At 37.3% G+C, this 18,674-nt stretch overlaps 1 protein-coding gene across 1 annotated transcript in view; it reads left to right on the top strand.

The window, feature by feature from the left end:
* The window catches only part of LOC121373003, a 29,850-nt gene that overhangs the window by 10,208 nt on the left and 968 nt on the right, over window positions 1–18,674 (top strand). The window lies entirely within an intron of this gene.

The raw sequence follows: 18,674 nt of genomic DNA, 5'->3' as shown, positions 1-18,674 counted from the left end.
TTCTCACAAAAATTAGGTGTAATCTTTACGTGAATTAATTCGGTTAATGTCTGCGGTTGCCCGTCACATGTCGGTACCCATTGCCTCAAAATGCGTTTTCTGTGTCAGCGATGCCCCAATTAGTTTCATAGTAGACCTTGTCATTACTCTCAATGTCTGTGGAACACGTGCTGTAATACTTAGACGTCACATAGTCTGAGTACTCTGACGGTAAGAGAGTTAGACGGACATTTGGACAGTGATCGCGCTCTCTAACAGCCAGAGACCAATCTATATCAATGTTGCGTAATCTCTGTCTACCAAATGGTAGTCCAAAATTCCCGCTCTAATACAAAAAAATCCTATTTTTGACGTTAAATACCTTTACATCGATAATTTTCAAGCTCCCTGATAAAAACAAAATCGCATATTAATCACTAATAGACACACTACAGGAAGAAACCCGACAGCACTTTCTTTCAATATTGTGCCGGTTAAATACGTATTTAATATAGATTGGTGTCCGACAGTTAAAGAGCGTTATAACTGTCCAACTGTCCGTCTAGCCCTCTTACCGTCAGAGTACTCGAGCTAGACGTCACACTGTTGCAATTATTTGTTTAATAGTCGCCTGCCGGTTCGTCCGGAGGCATAGGCGTACGGGCTCCTATGTTTATAGGGGTGGGGCAGGTTAATTTTTGTCCGAATTAAACGAAAGTGCCCGAATCTGGATAACCACATTTATTCATATTAGCATAACTGCCAAACAGTTATATAGCATTATAAACAAATCGCTACACATTTGTACATGGATTACGACTAATTTTATGAGAAACATTAAGGAAATGCATGGGGAAAAGTGTTTTGGCCAGCTCATTTTCCCCGGAGGTTTCTCTAGTTTTTTGGCTGAATTTGAGGCAGTTGCCCCCCCCCCCCCCCCCCCCCCCGACCCTGACCGTCTGTCCCGCATATAGTGTTTCGGACTCATGCATGATGGTATTGAGCGGACAGTTGTTGTATATAGTTTATCATATACAGCTATAGATCATGTTTCACTTCCATGGCGATTTACCCCATTCTTGATAGAGTTACGTCCCTTGAAATTAGATTGTTTGGAAAATTTGTTTTCCGGACTTTTTTTCTCGCAAGATATTGAGCTGAAAGTTCGTGTATACCTTTAAAGGGACATTCCTGAGTTTGCTGCAATTTTTAAGGTGTTATCGACTAACAGAGACTTTTTAACGATTGTAATTACATATCAAATATATTTGTCTGCATAAAATATTAGTGGCTGTATATTAAACGTGTTTCTGATCGTTCTAGCGTTTGTACTAGTTTAAATTTCATTTTATTTCCTAAAAACTAAAATTTCGTACGTACGAAATTATTTGAAGACAAAATCCAGTTTGGGCTTCTTACAAATATTAAGACGACCAGTAACACATTGAATATACAGACACTGATATTCTAAACAAGAAAATATATTTAATATGTAAGTTTAATCGTAGGAATATTTTATTAGTCGGAAACATCTTACAATGCAGCAAACTCGGGAATGTCCCTTTTACATGTAACATGTACTGTTACAGATCAAGTTTGACGATCTTTCTTTCTATCCAATTAAGACCCAAGCATGCTATCATGGATACACATCTGCTACCGGGACCGACTGACTGTCCAGGACGGTGGATTAGTGGTTAGTCGGGTTAGAAGTCGAAGCTGTTGGCCTACACCTACCCACTGAGTCGTTACATCTTGCTCTGGGTGGGAGCCGGTATCGGGATTCAAACCTGGTACCTACCAGACTTAAATCCGACGGCTTAACCAAAACACCACTGAGTCCGATTTAATTCGAAACGCTACTTATATGTGATATATACCGTTTACACAGTGGTAGGTCCACTGAAAGCCTCGTGTTGCCGTTATATAATATAATTTAGTAATATCATTGACTAATGAGACACAGACAAACACAACTTCAGTTTTAACAAAGTCATATTAAAACACCATTTATCAGTTGAAATTCTAACGCAACTAGCTTTAACAAACTCGCAATCTCTCCTCTTTATATTAAAACACCATTTATCAATTGAAATTCTAACACAGCTAGCTTTAACAAACTCGCAATCTCTCCTCTTTATATTAAAACACCATTTATTAACTTAAATACTAACAGCTACAGTTTTAACAAACTCGCAATCTCTCCTCTTTATATTAAAACACCATTCATTAACTTAAATACTAACAGCTACAGTTTTAACAAACTCGCAATCTCACCTCTTTATATTAAAACACCATTTATTAACTTAAATACTAACAGCTACAGTTTAACAAACTCGCAATCTCTCCTCTTTATATTAAAACACCATGTATTAATTTAAATACTGACAGCTACGGTTTTAATAAACTGTTTGACCTCACTATATTTATAAATTAGTGTCTACTACTGCTACTACTACTGCTACTACTACTGCTGCTACTATAATACTACTACTACTACTACAACTACTACTGTACTACTACTACTACTACTACTACTACTACTACTACTGCTGCTGCTGCTGCTGCTGCTGCTGCTGCTGCTGCTGCTGCTACTACTACTACTACTACTACTACTATACTACTGCTACTGCTGCTGCTGCTGCTGCTACTACTACTACTACTACTACTACTACTACTACTACTACTGCTGCTGCTGCTGCTGCTGCTGCTGCTGCTGCTGCTGCTGCTGCTGCTGCTGCTGCTGCTGCTGCTGCTGCTGCTGCTACTATTACCACTACTAGTACTGTTGTTGTTGTTATTATTAATTATTATTATTATTATTATTATTATCGTCATAATTAATATTGTTGTCATTATTTGGACTAAAATTGAAATTATTTTGTGTTGTAATTTGTATGGGTCTTTGGATTCTAGATATAATCTCCAATGTATCTCGGATTCTCCAACAAAAAATTATTAATAATAAATACTTTTTACGATTTTGCAACTTAGATACAAAACATATAAAGATAGCAAACTGGGTTTCAAGACTCTGTGGTTAATAGAAAGAAAGAAGTGTTTTATTTAACGACGCACGCACTCAACACATTTTATTTACGGTTATATGGCGTCAGACATATGGTTCAGGACCACACAGATTTTGAGAGGAAACCCGCTGTCGCCACTACATGGGCTACTCTTCCGATTGGCAGCAAGGGATCTTTTATTTGCGCTTCCCACAGGCAGGATAGCACAAACCATGGCCTTTGTTGAACCAGTTATGGATCACTGGTCGGTGCAAGTGATTTACACCTACCCATTGAGCCTTGCGGAGCACTCACTCAGGGTTTGGAGTCGGTATCTGGATTAAAAATCCCATGCCTCGACTGGGATCCGAACCCAGTACCTACCAGCCTGTAGACCGATGGCCTGCCACGACGCCACCGAGACCGGTACCTGTGGTTAATAGAGTCCGACTCGTGAGATATGATTCCAAACTTCACTCGATGAGATATAAATCATATTTGACAACAACAAAAAACCCATGAAATTTTCAATTTATTATATAACTATTGGCAATTTACCTTTATTTTTAAAATGCCAGCAGCAAAATAATTCCGGCTTTCTTACAGTGAAGATAAAACTTTCTACAGTAACGATAACACATTTTAGAGTGAAATAGGGAAATTTTCACTCTAAAATGTGTTATCGTCACTGAGTGACTGATAACGCTTTTATTTCACTGATATTTTAAGATATTTCACTAAATGTTATATAATAAATATGCAGATTTCGGAACCACGAGATAACGTTCAAAAGTCTATCGCGCATTGGAATGTAGTGATAGATGGGTGTATTTGGAACTTATTGGATATAACTTGGAGTCTTGATAGACATGAACAGTCTTGTCAGCCGTAGCCCAGGGGTAAAGTGGTCGCTAGAAACGTGCTTGGTTTGGGATCGACCCCCGTCGGTGGACACATTGGGCTATTTCTCGTTCCAGCCAATGCACTACGACTGCTTTATCAAAGGTTGTGGTATGTGCTATCATGTCTGTGGTGTGGTAGATATAAAATATCTCTTGCTACTAATGGAAACATGTAGCAGGTTTCCTCTCTAAGACTATGTAGCAACATTACCGCGATGAATAAAAAAATCAATGTGCTCTAGTGGTGTCGTTAAGCAAAAAAGCCGTATTAGTAAATTACATTATCGACTTTTTAAAGCCGGTAGTTAATGGGTTGGTGCATGCATTCACGTTGGAGCTATATGGTGGGTTGCACCAGGATACGTTCTGGTTGATTGAATGTTTGTTTAACGACACCCCAGCACAAAAATACATATCGGCTATTGGGTGTCACAAATGGTAAGTATATGAACATAGGACACGTTCTGGCTGCAATTCAAATATAAGTAAAGGTATGTTTGCTTCACCACACCTTGGATGTTTGGTGTATAGCATTTGCTTGTTTCAACACTTTGACACGTTTTATACAGCAGTTCTCTTAGTACTATCTGTCTAATCATTTAAAACGTAATACAGGTGTATTATATATACATTAATTTCCGAGATTTTAGGGTACCTAATGTTACATGCTGTACCACTTGGTGGAAACCATGATTTTATATATATATATATATATATATATATATATATATATATATATATATATATACATACATATATACATACACACATACATACTTATATATATATTTTTTTATGACAACAGTTCTTCCTTATAGACAACAGCAATTAACAGATAGTGGAATACATAGGCCGCAGATTTATTTATTTTTACACGTATTAAACTTGCTCCAGCATGGAGGCAATAACCACAACAAACGCTACATGCCCACCAGCTTGGTGAAAGGACAAAGTAGTCAAAACCCTGTTCCCTGTGAAAACCAGGCAAACAAATATTACGGGCCCTGGGAAATGCACGCCGTGCAAACCAGATAGTCATTAAACTGTAAATGTGTATGTTAATGTTCTGTCAAACCACAATAAACTGAAATACCTTGGGTTAACCAATCAGATGTAATAAATAGAGGCTATTTCATGTTTTATTGTCAAATATGATTTGTACCTCATCGAGTGAAGTTTGCAAATCATGAAATTTTCTATTCACTATTCATAATCTTTTGTCAATTTACCTTTATTTTTAAAATGCCAACAGCAAAATAGTTCCGGCTTTCTTACAGTGAAGATAACACTTTCTACAGTGACGATAACATATTTTAGAGTGAAATAGTGAAATTTTCACTCTAAAATGTGTTATCGTAACTGAGTGACTGATAACACTTTTATTTCACTCATATTTTAAGATATTTCACTAAATGTTATATAATAAATACTTATATAGACTGGTTTCAGAATGAGCTACGCGCCACCCAGAGAGGACATTATGTAGACCTACTTTTTTGTATTCCTCATCATATATGTTAAGAAAAAGGTTTTGTTAAACGGGCTTCTGATGGTGGGTGTGACAAATATGGAGGTCAAAGTAGGGACCCCTTCCTAAAAACAAGGTCAACTACTAATAGCGATATCGGGATGAAAGAAACGTGAAACATGGCACAGATGATTTCTTTTGGGCCGTCAAATCCCACCAATAAAGCACTTGAATTTTCAATATGGCGGCCATTTTTCAAGATGGCCGTCATACTGTCCTACAAATGTTCATTATTGAGATGTATTTTAATAGAGGCTTTCGATATTAGTTATTTTATATATCTTTTTATATGTTCGAAAACATTTCCGTACATGTACACCGATATTTACCACTCCCACCGTCAGAGACCTTTTGCACACATCAGACGTTATGTTCAGCATGTTTCTGAACATATAAAAATAATATTGGGGGAGGCCCTACTTTGACCCCCATATTTGCCACACCCATCACCAGAAGCCCGTTTACCAAATTATTTGTGTTAATACATATGATGAGGAATACAAAAAAGCAGGTCTACATAATGTTCTCTTTAGGTGGCACTTAGCTCATTCTGAAGCCGGTCTAGTAGAATTCCGCCACACAGAAAGTCAATACTGTGTATCAAAATATCTGAACCAAATTCGGAAAGATGAGTACCATCAAATCTAAATCATTCCTGACAATCGAAAATGATTTTAGAATGAGAAATAACTTTTTCGTGTAATTCAGAATCCGTAACAATCCCCCCCCCCCCCCCCCCCCCACACACACACACACTTATATTTACTCTGAATCGTTTTCTCTCAGTTGCTTACATATTTTTAGCACCATACCAAAATAATCTGGGTAAAATATTTGACCAAACTAAACACGTATCTGGCTACATGTCTTGAAATATACAAGAAATATCTGTCCACTGTCCTGCAGAGGTCATCACATTTCCAATTAACTATGTTATTGGACCCTACATATAATCAACATTGTAGGGCCTCCATAGTAATTTGGGTCTTTCACGTCATTCCCAGAACACCTAGCCATTTTGTCTTCACATTCTTCTCTTCCAGCCTTAGGTTGATATTTAATCGCTGACACGCTCCTGTATATTAAAAGTAAAACATTTAAGAACCTATTATCCAAAATCAATATTTCTGTTTCTACAATAACAATTAAATTTATTATTACAATTACACAGACAAGCAGAAAATAAAAAATAATAATTAATCAAAATAATAATGAAAAACAACGTAATTTCAATTAAACACCTTTGAACTTTTAATTCTAACGTCATTTTTTAAACAATTAGAATTCCACCGACCCATATTATATATATCTGATTCGGAAACTGTGTTCATGGCAATAGAAGTAGCTGCACTTATTCTAAAACTTTGAGATGTATAAATTGCTGTCGATATATTAATTGCAGTAAAAAAAAAAAACTTAAACTGCTCAAAATTAGTAACATGTTAAAAGTTTTTCATCAGCATGACAAAAGAACTGTTTCTGCCCAGTCTCAAAATTATAAATTTCTTGATGGCATGTACTGGACAAAGGAGAAGATGGCAGTTCACTAATTACATTCATGCAACTTTCTGCAGTTCGATCAGTTATTGAATGTCTTAAAAATAAATGCATTGAATTCTTTTCTTTTTTTCTAGATCTGAAATACGCAATGCTCTGTTATTATAGTATGGTGTTAGCGCTATTTCTTCTACCCTTAAGAGGCCGAAAAATAACAAAATATATGCTGCTTCAAATAAATGTCTTTCATATGATGTTGAACAAATGAATTTAACAAATAGTATAATCTTTTAAGTACTTCTAATGTTAATGGGTATCTAACATCTTTTCTTGCCTTATTTTTCTTAAAGCCTTGGAGTACTTTATTTAACAATAAATTCTTTTGTGGCATCTAGCCAACCATTCATTTTGTGTTTATAACTTATGACAGATAAATACATGTATGCCTGAATTGTTTTGAAGGAATAATTGTTAAAGGGACATTCCTGAGTTTGCTGCAATGTTTTAAGATGTTATCGACTAATAAAATATTTCTACGATTAAACTTACATATTAAATATATTTTCTTGTTTAGAATATTAGTGGCTGTATATTAAACGTGTTTCTGATCGTTCTAATATTTTTACTAGGTTCATATTCATTTTATTTCCTAAAAAAATATTGACACTGTTATTCTAAACAAGAAAATACATTTAATATGTAAGTTTAATCGTAGAAATATTTTATTAGTCGGAAACATCTTACAATGCAACAAACTCGGGAATATCCCTTTAATTGACATAAAAGCTATTTATTGCACTAAGTTATTAACTGGAACTGGCCACAACCTTGATAAAGTGTACAATTGTCCGAACTCCGATAAAGATCTCAATTCATTTTTATAAACGTTTTGCGTATTCAAAGACAATCCTTTCTCCAATAGTCTGTTTATCTCTAATCCAATATTTTCATAGATGGTCGGGTATTGGGTAAGGCTCTTTTTTTGCCCATGGAACTAATTTTCAAAAGGGAAATCGCATCACATATAACATTATGACTACCTTCAACATATTTACCCATAAATGTAAAATTATACATTAAGCATGATATAACAAAATATATAATCATTTTCATTATATATTCTGATTATGAGGTTAAAGTATTGATCATTGTAACTACTCCAATATTGTCTGAGTGAAAAATGATCTCTTTTTTTGTCCTTTCAATAATTCACCCCAAACGACCACTGCTGTCAAAATTGGAAAAATATTTCTAGTAAAGATATGCTATTTGTATACCCATTTTCATGCCAGTCAGACGCCAAATTCCACCTGCCCATTTTCCATTTAGAAATATTCCAAAACCTAAACCATTACCGCCCGCACTGTCAGCATATAAATTCAAAACCTCACTGCTCTCCCAGTAATTATTGGGGAATATTGCAAGTTCATTAAAGTCTTGAAAGCGTTATCCATGCTTCAATATACTGCTTTATAAGTTGTGTTACTCTTAAATGATGATGCGGTTGTGTAAACCAGCTATTAAATTAATTAATCTTCTACAGAAAGCCCTACCTGGATGCACTGCTTTGTATGCAACATTTAAGGATCCAATTAAAGACTACATTTCTTTTAAAGTGACCTTTTGCTTTGGTTAAAATGTAGTTTAGTTTCTGACAAATTTCGTGAACCTTCTCAACTGGAATCTTTATTCTAAACTCTTCTGTAACTATTTCTAAACCCAAGAAGTGAAGAATTTTACAAGGACCCAGTGTTTTTCTTTTGATAAAGAAATACCTAAATGATCACATATTTCCTTAAATTGTTGCAGTAGTTGTGCACAATGATTGTTATTTGTTTCACCCAAAACAAGAAATCATCAAGATAATGTAGCAGAAATCCTTCTCCAGACCTATTCCTAACGATCTATTCTATAGCACAGGTGAACTTTTCAAAGACTGAACATGATATAGAGCATCTCACAAATCTAATACATTTCATCGGGAAAAACTGGTAGTAATCTGAAAGCTGACATAATGTCTGATTTTGCTAATAAAGTCCCTTTCCCTAATTCTTGTACCATTTCTATGGCCCTATCATATTTTCTATACTTGACTGGACATAATTTATCATCGATATATACGTTTATTGAATTATCCTTGCGTCTTGTTTTTGGGGGAATGATGCCAATTGGAAATGTTCGAAGATTATGAATTGGTCTAGTTATAAAAGGTCCAGCTACTCTACCTAAAGTAACTTCTTTATTTATTTTCTGCAGAGTTAATTCGGTATTTAATCTGACTGACAGAAGATGTTTTTTTATTCAAAATGTTCTCTTGGTCCACAGTAATGCAATGTGAAGCCTTGTTCCAACCCTCAACTAATTATTGTGCTATTTTCAGATCACGGTAGTTTTTTTTAACTCTTGACACAATAACTTAATTCGTCCTGGTGATCTTCCTAAACATAGCCGAATTAAATTGTTGACTGTCTTTTGCTTGATTCCTTTGTTGGGTACGAAAACAATTTAATGCGCCATGATTGCCGAAACATTGTTCACACATGTGCAAATTTTACAATTGTTCCACTTACAAAGTGATTTATTAAAAACATTGTAAGTATTTACTCTTGATTTTCTTGGAATCGTATTATTTTGCATTGTTTGTGGTGGCATAACCTTTGACCACGAGTTAGAATTAATCGTCCCCCATGACTGCAATGGATTGCGTTATAGTCGTGCTCTGAACGGTTCATACTAGGTAAGCCATCCAAGGGGAGCTCCTTGCGACGATGCATTTCTAATCGTTTACATATATTGTAATATCTCTTGCAGTGTTTCATGATATTTCGTCAAATAAATTGACATATAAACAAGAAATGCATGAGTCCAATTTTCAATTGTCATAATTGAATCTATACAAGATTGCGGTGTTGATTCTCCTTGTTTATTTATTACAAATGTTGATGTCACAAATTGTTTCAATTCAATATTACCTTTTGTGCTTCAAATTATTTGGGACCTGCATTCCTATTGGATTACCGGCCTCGGTGGCGTCGTGGTTAGGCCATCGGTCTACAGGCTGGTAGGTACTGGGTTCGGATCCCAGCCGAGGCATTGGATTTTTAATCCACATACCGACTCCAAACCCTGAGTGAGTGTTCCGCAAAGCTCAATGGGTAGGTGTAAACCACTTGCACCGACCAGTGATTCATAACTGGTTCGACAAAGGCCATGGTTTGTGCTATCCTACCTGTGGGAAGCGCAAATAAAAGATCCCTTGCTGCCTGTCGTAAAAGAGTAGCCTATGTGGCGACAGTGGGTTTCCTCTAAAAAAACGGTGTCAGAATGGCCATATGTTTGACGTTCAATAGCCGATGATAAGATAAAAAATCAATGTGCTCTAGTGGCGTCGTTAAATAAAACAAACTTTACTTTCTTTTTTCCTATTGGATCACCCTCTAAAGGAAGTATCTCAAATGAGGTTTTTTGCCCAAAAGCGTTACCATCCTGTACCATGATTACTAGGACCTGCGGCTTTGCCCACATCAACAGCTGACTCATTTAGATTCGTATCGATTCAGACACCCTTTTAGCCCGTTTTGTCTCGCGGACACTGGTCCTTCAGCCTTCCGTCTTATCGTTTTCCCTCTAGCTGACATTTTAAGCCGCTTAAGTTATTTACTTACATGTAATTGTTTTGTTTGAAAACATTCAAACAAGTATGACGTCATAAACAGAACGTATTAGGTCACAGCCCGACGTAAACTGTGACGTCATAACCACATAACAAGTGCTACTACCTCAGCTCTCACAACCCATTATGAGAACTGATTAAAAGTAGGTAAATTCTTTATACCACTTTTATCTGCGACCGACCTTGGCATCACTGTAGCAAAAATAAATTGGTTTAAATTTTAGTTTTAAACTTTAATATATATATATATATATATAGAGAGAGAGAGAGAGAGAGAGAGAGAGAGAGAGAGAGAGAGAGAGAGAGAGAGAGAGAGAGAGAGAGAGGTTATTACCAGAGTGTTTTTCGGTATCGTCAATATGATATATTAGGAATAAAAATTGTATTATGCGAGCCTCTGGCGAGCATAATACATTATTTTTATTCTTAATATATGATATTGACGATACCGAAATACACGAGGGTAATAATCTCTTTATCATATAAGCTGGAGCTTAATACAACGTGTTTTTGTAAACTGTACACGCAACTTTAATTCCAGTTCGCCATTACTAAATATTCAAATGAAGTAAGAATATGTGGCGCGGTGTATTTGTGAACGGAAATGTCCTTACATCAAAATAACGTTATGCCTAACGTTTTTTGTTTTCTGAACGCTGGACAGCTTTCAATGTCAAATTGCCATTGAAATGTTTTATTTGATGACTATGAATGCATACGTCAGTCATGGAGTGTCACCCAAGTAGGTTTGCTTAAATGTCAATAAACCTAGTGCCGAGACCTCGACTAATTTACATCTAATTTGCAAAGTTATCAAATTCTTAAAGTATGTGATCTGAAAAATATCACATACTTTGATTGCACTGAAAATGTAAGATATTATATATATGTATGTATAGTGAAACCTCTCAAAACCAGACCCTCAGTAAACCGGAATTACCTCATAACCGGGCGATTTTCATGGTATCTTTTTAAATATTTGTGCAGGAGAGAACCTCTCTAAAACGGATACCTCTTAAAACCAAACGTTTAATTGGTCCCGATGGTGTCCGGTATGTATTTATGTATGTATGTATGTATGCATAGTGTGTGTGTGTGTGTGTGCGTGTGTGTGTGTGTGTGTGTGTGTGTGTGTGTGTGTGGTATGGCGTGTGTCACTTCTTTTAAATTTCTGTTCAAGGACGGCATTACCAGAAGACATACATAGCATTCCTTCAAAAAGACAAGAACGCATTAATAGGCTCAAATATTAAAGACTAAAAATAGCACCGGATGTACGTTCCTCTTTCATGTTCCCCACAGCTCTACAAACTTCTTTCATGATATCTTAGCCATGTGATTATATTCGGGGCTACAAGGCAAAATGGCAATTAGTATATCAGAGGGGTAAGTTTCAAAAGACAATCACCGTTGGCGTGATTACAAATATCCATTAAAAATGGAAGGCAAGTCTGACGAAGTCTTAATTTTGTTTTGTTCTTTGTTTTACAGACGGTGTCTTAAAGTTGCACCTTATCTATATGTTATATATTTAAAGTTACAGTATCTAGTTACCATATTATAACATCATGTACAAATATGAAATACAAGCTCAAATGCACTTTTAAAAAACTCGTGTGTGTTCGCTATGAACGGAGATCGTCAAAAGTATACGCTTGTTTCGTCGCCTGTGCCGCTATAGCTCGGCAAAGCATAAACGACAGCCTGTTGTCAGTTTCGGTTAACACGTGCGTTTGCCGATTTCAAATTGTAGGGTTCGTCTCAAAAAATTAAAAGAGAAATCTTGCGCTGTACGAAGAACGTTTGGTTGAGGATACGGTATTAGAGTCTTTTGTTAAAACCGGTTTGATCTTAACAACGTATTATCGACAATTGTACCTTCCTATTTCAGAATTAATATTTTATAAAGTGTTAGTAGAACTTTCAAAGTATAGTTTGTATACTAGTAACACATTAATCATGTATATATTTTTTTTAATAAAATATACTAAAGTAAACAATGAACGTTTTCACTTCTTAATTTTACGTGTTAAAATCGACAAATTTAAATACATATTCTTTCGTTTGGAAAGGGTAAAGTTGTGTGTGTGTGTGTGTGTGTGTGTGTGTGTGTGTGTGTGTGTGTGTGTGTGTGTGTGTGTGTTTAACGACATCAAAGTTAGAGCATATTGATTTAATAATCATCTGACGCCATACAACCGTAAATAAAATGTGTTGAGTGTGTCGTTAAATAAAACATATCCTATCTTCCATCTGCTGTTGGATGTCTAACATTTGGTAATTTTGACATATAATCTTAGAGAGGAATCGGGTGCACGTGCAGGGGGAGGGTATTGGAGGTTGAAACCGTTACTTGCCCAAGCTTAAAAAAAATTGAAATGTATTTTCTGGGGGAGCATGGCCCCATATAAACTTCGCTCAACACAGTCTATAACCCAAACCCCGTTGAAATCCCTGCACACGCGCCTTGGAAACCCGCTACATTTTGCTTTTAGCAAGGGATCGTTTATATGTACCATCCCACAGACAGGATATCACATACCATGGTCTTTTATATACCCGCCGATGGGGATCGATCCTAGACTGACCACACATTTCCAAAAAAACACCTTTTTAGGTCTAAGTAATGAATACAAATAACATATAGTCTTGAAAAATGTTACGTAAATCGAACACAGTACCCTCTACCCCTAGAGCGTGACGTAATTGGTAACATCCCCTTACATGTATGCCAACAGCTGGCCATTGTCAAAATTTCAAGGCAAACGCCCCCACCCACCGACCCCTGGAAAGGCGTTATACCTCTATGGATATAAATATGTTTTGGAGATATGAGACGACAAGACAGTTAAATTTGTTAAAAAATTGCGAAATCTCACGTGATCTCTCTTGTTGGGGAATTCCACACTTGTGATAAGCCAATGAAAACCGAGATCGGTAGGAGCCCGCCAAAAGTGTCCCACTTTCGAAATACTGGCTTTGTTTTTGACCTGGATAAGCCAGCGTAGTGAAACCAATGCGGAGTGCGGCGTCATATATGCATCAAACGTGCCTATGAATTCGCGAAGACTTCGTAATTGTGTGTGCATTCGCAAAGCTCTCGAAATCGATTGTGCGTGCGTGCGTGCATGTATGTATGTATGCATGTATGCATGTATGTATATGTGTATGTATGTATGTATGTATGTATTTTTATATTTTGGATATCTCTATTGTATGTATGTCGGGTTTTGACTTAAACATACATATATTCAATCCCGCACTGGCACAGGGGATATTAAAATCCTTTATTGCCTTCACAAATTTCCTCATGCCGTTACCGAGACCCGAACCTGTCTCCCGCAATTGTTGGGCCGGAACGCTACCAATCAGACCAACTACGTTCCACTAAAATATAACGATCGTTAGTCGATCATATTCGTACCGGTCCAACAACCACGCGGTTCTAAGGCCCCATGGCTTGGCAACGTTTGACTTACATGCAGATGTGGACAGACCTGGCACTGGCTATATATGTATTTTTATATTTTGAATATCTCTATTGTATGTATGTCGGGTTTTCACTTAAACATACATATATTCAATGTCGCACTGGCACAGGGGATATTAAAATCCTTTATTGCTTTCACAAATTTCCTCATGCCGTTACCGAGACCGGAACCTGTGGCACCCAATCGCCCACAATTGTTGGGCCGGAACGCTACCAATGTATGTGTGTATGTATGTATATATCTCTCTGTGTGTGTATGTGTGTGTGTGTGTGTATGTATGTATGTATGTATGTATGTATGTATGTATTGATGTGTGTATGTATGTGGGTATGTATGTATGTATGTGTGTGTGTGTGTGTGTGTGTGTGTGTGTGTGTGTGTGTGTGTGTGTGTGTATGTACTGATGTATGAATATCTATATATTGTATGTATGTCGAGGTTGACTGTTACATACATAGATATTAACGCACTGGCACAGGGAATAATTAAATCCTTTCTGGCCTCATAAATTGTCCCATGCACCGAATCGCCCGCAGATTGCGAGACTAACCACGATGCGCTCTGAGCTATCGAGGCATCCATAAAAAGGATGCTCTTTGACTCAACCACATGCATGGGGCCTACAATCTACGCGGTCGATCCCGCTTATGTGCATGAAACAGTGAGCAGACCTGGCACTGGCTAGTATGTATTGATGTATGAATATCTATATATTGTATGTATGTCGAGGTTGACTATTACATACATAGATATTAACGCACTGGCTCAGGGGATAATTAAATCCTTTCTGGCCTCAAAAATGGTCCCATGCCGTTGCTGGGACTCGAACTTTGTGGCACCGAATCGCCCGCATATTGCGAGACTAACCACGATGCGCTCTGAGCTAAGGTATTATACATAAATCATAGTATATGAAAGGGATTTGCGATATTAAAGAATGCTATGGTAGGCTTTGGAACCTAAGATGCATATTTTGGGGCAGGACAAGATGAAACACAATTACTGCATCTCGGTGCAGTCATCGTAATTATAAAAATTATAAAATATAAAATTCTACAGTGTGCGAGTAGTTAACGTTATGTCAGCATAGTATGGGCAGTAAGCAGTACGTGACACTCGTTTTCAAAACGCGTTCTTTCTTCCAGTGATGTGTTATATTATCGACCTGGTTTAACTTTCAGTAGGGTAACTATATCTAAATATAATCAATGCACATCCTCTGTATCGAAGTACCTAGATACACAGGGCTCGTCTTTATAAACATCTTTAAAACAACAATACCTTCTTAATTCATTCGATCTGATTAAAATTAGCTCCCATGTCCAGGTGACATTTCATCTATAAATAACAATTTGCATATCGACCAATTACACTTCGCCTTTTATAGCGTTATTCGGGAGCATACAAATTCTAAATATATCGGGCGAGACTATTTATGCAGTAGGCGAACTTGTTGGTATATTTCAACATTGAAAAAACAGGAGGAAAAGTGCAGTAATAAACTCTGGATTGTATATTAATATAAACAGATTTCATGGCTATACCATCACGGTGGTATTGTTTTTTCGTCTTCAAACGAATTTTATATAACATTTTATATTGCGGTTAGTTTCCGGCATACTTCGTAATTTACCCGAATCATTTCGTATACCCTCGGCATTATTCCGAATGTTTTCAAATTATTTTCAAATCACTGGCATGATTTTGCAAGTAATGTTCTGATTGGTCGAATGAAAGGTCAACCGGACATAAGCTCCAATAGGCTGCTGTTAGATCCACATGTAATAGTGGAGCTAATTTTAATTAGACTGTAATTCATTGGACCCGACCTCTGTTTTGTCGTGTGGTTCCATTAACTCTTTGTTTCCATTCTGTTAACAAGTATTTCTGGACTCTGCCCTGCCCCTTGTTCACTACATACGTCTTACTACATAGGGGCGGGACGTAGCCCAGTGGTACAGCGATCGCCTGATGCGCGATCGATCTAGGATCGATTACCGTCGATTGGCCCCATTGGGCTATTTCTCGTTCCTGCCAGTGCTCCACAACTGGTGTAACAAAGGCCGTGGTGTGTACTATCATATCTGTGGGTTGGTGCATATAAAAGATCCCTTGCTGCTAATCGAAAAAGAGTAGCCCATGAAGTGGCGACAGCGGGTTTCCTCTCTCAATATATGTGTATGGTCCTTTGTCATATGTCTGACGCCATATAACCGTAAATAAAATGTGTTGAGTGCGTCGTTAAATAAAGCATTTCTTTCTTTCTTTCTTTCTTTTCATTTGGAGTCGGTATCTGGATTACAAATTCCATGCCTCGACTGGGATCCGAACCCAGTACCTACCAGCCTGTAGACCGATGGCTAACCACGACACCACCGAGGCCGGTCTATATTGTGTATAGCATCAATACCAGAACATTGTGAGGCTGCCCATTCATATTCAACTATGGATGACACCATAGTGTCGTATAGTTTAGTGTATGATATTGCGTTCAGTCAAGCCATTTGTATTTAGAACTTAACAAAGCAAGCGCTCTGCTGGCGGAGCCGGCTACAGAGTTAGTCATACGACAGTGGGATAAGTGCTAAGTTAAGAGGATTCCCAGGTAACTATAGCATTCAACTCTCTACAATGCACCACACACAGAATTACGGGTCGTCTTTACAACTGATGGATTCCGAATGTGTACCACTCAACGCTGATGGTCGTTGTATTTGTAAGACATCGGGTACTCAAACGGGCAAGCGTAATTCTACTAAAATAATAATAGCATCAGCATAAACCAATATACCAACAGGAGAATCATCAATAACTATTCCTCCTTCGAGTTCAGTAATTGCAACGATCAAATGATTAACAAGCATTCTTGTTTAAAGGGACATTCCTGAGTTTGCTGCAATTTTAAAGATGTTATCGACTAACAGAGACGTTTTAACGATTGTAATTACATATCAGATATATTTTTCTGCATAAAATATCAGTGGCTGTATATTAAACGTGTTTCTGATCTTTCTAATATTTATACTAGGTTAGATTTCATTTTATTTCCTAAAATATCTTCTCTTTTTTTTCGTACGTACGGAATTATTTGAAGACAAAATCTAGTTTGGGCTTCTTACAAATATTAAAACGACCAGAAACACATTGAATATACAAACACCGATATTCTAAACAAGAAAATATATTTAATATGTAAGTTTAATCGTATATGGAGAGAGGAAACCCGCTTTCGCCACTTCATGGGCTACTCTTTTCGATTAGCAGCAAGGGACCTTTTATATGCACCACCCCATATCATTAGCTTTCCGATGTTATTTTCATTTCACCCCGAAAAAAGAATGTAATTAACCATTCACAATAGAGAACACACTCGCCATCAGTTTACAATATCATTAGGGGGCGGGACGTAGCCCAGTTGTAAAGCGCTCGCTTGATGCGCGGTCGGTCTAGGATCGATCCCCGACAATGGGGCCATTGGGCAATTTCTCTTTCCAGCCAGTATACCACGAGTGGTATATCAAACGCCGTGGTATGTGCTATCCTGTCTGTGCTATGATGCATATAAAAGATCCCTTTTTACTAATAAAAATTAGTAGCGGGTTTCCTCTCTAAGACTGTATGTCAAAATTACCAAATGTTTCACATGCAATAGTCGATTATTAATAAAGCAATCTGCTCTAGAGGTGTCGTTAATCAAAACAAACGTTTCTTTCTTTTTTTCGTTTAGGAATTGGATTGATTATTTATTTTTTCATAGCAGTAGGGAGCTTCTTTTTAAATCACACAGACCTGGGTGCATGCGTGTATGCAGACACGCACGCACGTATTCATGCATGCATGCAGTCAGGAAGACAGGTAGGCAGATAGTGAGCAAGATATATATACATAGCGCCGCCGTATATCAACAGCGAATAGGAATACTAATAATAAACCTTTTGAAGGAATATTTCCCAAAACGTCAAAGTGATCACTTAACATAGTAAATATGTTTTTTTAGGCTGGGATCAATGACAAAACATACATTAAAACACGTATCTTTCATTTATTATTATTGCTGGGGGGTTTTAATGAGAAAATAAACGAGAAGCATGCATTTTAGAACATATCTAATAAATAAAACAATTACAGGGAAATAACATTGAAGGACGGTTATTATCTACTTCAGTCCGGGGTTACAATGGCGTACAAAGGTGTGTGTGTGGGGGGGTGGGGGGGGTGGGGGGCACACACAAACACACACATATATATATATAAACCATCGCTGCTGCTACTGGATCAAGAAAGTGGGGTTGGGGGTCACATGCCCCCTTGCCCCCCCCCCCCCCCCCCCCGCTTCCTGCGCCAGTGGGGTTATTATTATTGGTGTTCAGTATGTGTTCAGTATTTCATTTTGTTTCTCACATTTGATTTTCTTGCCCACAGCAGCGTACACAAACCGCATGAGCATGCTATTGGAGCCTGAATCTCGGTTATGTTTCAGCGAATCTGGTTCCGTGGCTAGGTCGAATTAATTCTTAATCATGGTGGCCTGTGGTACTGTATACATTGCATCTCAATATCTCAGTTCGTTATTCACGTGGTTTGGTATAAACGGCA

The sequence above is a fragment of the Gigantopelta aegis genome, chromosome 5 (genome assembly GCF_016097555.1).
Source record: "Gigantopelta aegis isolate Gae_Host chromosome 5, Gae_host_genome, whole genome shotgun sequence".
Taxonomy (NCBI): Eukaryota; Metazoa; Mollusca; class Gastropoda; order Neomphalida; family Peltospiridae; genus Gigantopelta; species Gigantopelta aegis.
The sequence above is the reverse complement of the archived record's forward strand: the minus strand, read 5'-3'. Positions and strand labels throughout refer to the sequence as shown.